This window comes from Dromiciops gliroides, chromosome 4, assembly GCF_019393635.1.
Source record: "Dromiciops gliroides isolate mDroGli1 chromosome 4, mDroGli1.pri, whole genome shotgun sequence".
Taxonomy (NCBI): domain Eukaryota; kingdom Metazoa; phylum Chordata; class Mammalia; order Microbiotheria; family Microbiotheriidae; genus Dromiciops; species Dromiciops gliroides.
This window is the reverse complement of record NC_057864.1, coordinates 369,454,562-369,457,304: the sequence shown is the minus strand read 5'-3', so window position 1 is coordinate 369,457,304 and position 2,743 is coordinate 369,454,562. Positions and strand designations below refer to the sequence as shown.

General features: G+C 34.7%; 1 pseudogene; it reads left to right on the top strand.

Moving 5' to 3' along the window:
* Window positions 1-1,764: 1,764 nt before the first annotated feature.
* On the top strand, window positions 1,765-2,128 carry LOC122726189 (annotated as a pseudogene).
* The last annotated feature ends 615 nt before the right edge of the window (window positions 2,129-2,743 follow it).

The window sequence follows — 2,743 nt, the reverse complement described above, 5'->3', positions numbered from 1 at the left end:
AGAAAGAGATGATTGGTAGAGGGAAAATGGGAAAAGAAATCAGAGTTGTGCAAGAAAATTATGAAAAGAGAAAACTCACAACTTGATAAAATAGGTGCAAATTAAAGAAAATAACACCTTAAAAACCAGAATTGGACTAATAGTAAAAGAGGCACCAAAATTCATTCAGGAAAAGAACTTCTTAAAAGCAGAATGGCTAAATGGAACAGGAGGTACAAAATTCACTAAAGAAAAGAATTACTTGAAAAGCAGAACTGGCCAAATAGGAAGAGCAACAAAAACTTACTGAAGAAAATAATTCCTTAAAAATTGAAATAGGAGGGCAGCTAGGTGGCGCAGTGAATAGAGCACCGGCCCTGGATTCAGGAGGACCTGAGTTCCAATCCGGATTCAGACACTTAACACTTACTAGCTGTGTGACCCTGGGCAAGTCACCTAACCCCAATTGCCTCACCAAAAAAAAAATTGAAATAGGGCCAGTAGAAGCTAGTGATTTCATGAAACATGGAAAAACAAAACAAAGTCAAAGTAAGAAAATGTAAAATATCTTATCAGAACAACAATTAATCTGGAAAATACATTGAGGAGAGACAATTTAAAATTTATTGGACTACCTGAAAGTAAAGATAAAAAAAATAGGCATCATATTTCAAAAAAAAAATCATGAAGGAAAACTGCCCTTATATCCAGAGGGCAAAATAGAAATTGAAAGACTCTACTCTTATCAGAATTAGTTTGGAGAGAAAATAATATATACATACTCAATTGGGTATAGAAATATATCTTTGCCAACAGGGAAATATGAGGGGGAAGGGATAAGATAAAGAGGAAGGGGGATATTAAAAGGGAGGTCAGATTAAGGGAAACAGTGGTCAAAAGAGAAACAGATTTTTGAGTAGGGACAGGATAAAAAGAGAAAAGGATAAACAGAAGAAAAAGGGATGTAGGGAAATACAGTTATTAATCATAACTGTGAATGGGAATGGGATGAGCTAACCTATAAAATGAAAGTAGATAACAATGGATTAGAAACTAGAATTCAACAATATGTTGTTTACAAGAGATTTACCAGAAAGAGAAAAACACATATATTTAAAATAAAGGTTTGAGTTCAGAAATCAGAAATGGCTTCTGGTTGATATTTCTCTGGTTGCCTTTTGAAAAGCATCATTTATAACTATTTTTATACTTCTGGGATCCTCCTCTCTTATATATCTTAGAAAATCTTAAAAACTGGGTCATCTCCAAGATGGATTTTTTCTGAATGTATGGGATCAAGCCCAGACATTCTCCCTACCTTTTTCTTTTCTTAAATGTCATTCCCATTTCTTTACATATTACATTGGTGTCTAAAGCAGAGCTTCTTAAAATATGGGTCATGACCCCATATGGAGTCACATAACTAAATGTGGGTGAAAATTTTGGCAACAGTAAAAGGTTATGTATATGTATTTTATGTACCTTGGGTGAAAAGAGGTTGCAAGTGGGAAAAGTTTAAGAAGCCCTGGTCTAAAACAATGAAGTTCAGACTCAGTGTGACTTCCCAATTGTAACCAATGAGAATGAACCATTACAAAAATGCCAACACATTTATTTCATTTCTCATCTCTTGTTTCATTTACAGATGAACTCAGGATGGTCCAACTTGGGTAAATCTCATGCAATCTCATTTTCTCCTTAGATGATTTTGTTACTGTGTGAGGCAATACACTCCTGTGATCCTCCATATTTTAAATCCGGTGGTGGTCTGTCATGTCTTCGATCATGGCAAAAATCAAGGCCAGAAATCTTCGTGGGAAGAAGAAGGAGGAGCTACTTAATGATTTAAAGATGGAACTTTTCCCAATTCAGAGTGGCTAAGGTCACTAGAGGAGTGGCATCCAAACTATCTAAGATCTGAGTTGTCCAAAAATCTATTGCCCGAGTCCTGACTGTCATCAACCAGACACAGAAAGAGAACCTCAGGAAATTCTATAAGGGCAAGAAATACAAGCCCCTGGACCTTTGTCCCAAGAAGACCCATGCCATGCACTGCAGGCTTAATAAGCATGAGGAAAGCCTGAAGAACAAAAAACAGCAGAGGAAGGAATACCTGTACTGTCTTCGGAAACTTGCTCTTAAGGCATAATTTGTTGAAGTGATAAATAAAAAGACAAATTGTTAAAAAAAAATGACATATTTTAAACCAGTATTGTCCTTTCTGCTTAGGAAAACAAAAGATCAAGCATCTTTCCACTGAATTGACCTCCTTTTGATGATTGCTTTGTCTTAGTAAAGCTAGTTTATATAATAGTAATAGAGTCAATACCTTTACTTGTTCCCTTTTCCCATTTTTAGAAGATCATGGGTGATTGCAGGTCATTTATATAGGTCTGGTTAAAATTGCTGTAATTTTGTGCTGTATCTTCAACTGTAAGTCTGCTGTAATTTGACATTTACTCTAACAAATCACTGATTTGACTGCATATAAACAACCAATTCTTAAATAATTGTTAGATCAGTAACCAGTTACTTCATATAAGCTAAGATGGGGTTAATTTTATTTTTTGAGCAATGGTAAATGTTCACTGCATTTAGTACCTTCTGACTTTGAAGAAAGTCTTCATAATATTTGACTTGTCAATAAAACTTTAATTTTCATTTCTTGATTATATAACATATTTTTCACCATAATTATCATAGCTTTCTTATGGGCCTTCCTTCACATTGAAATCAATAAGCATCAAGATAGGTATTGACAGGG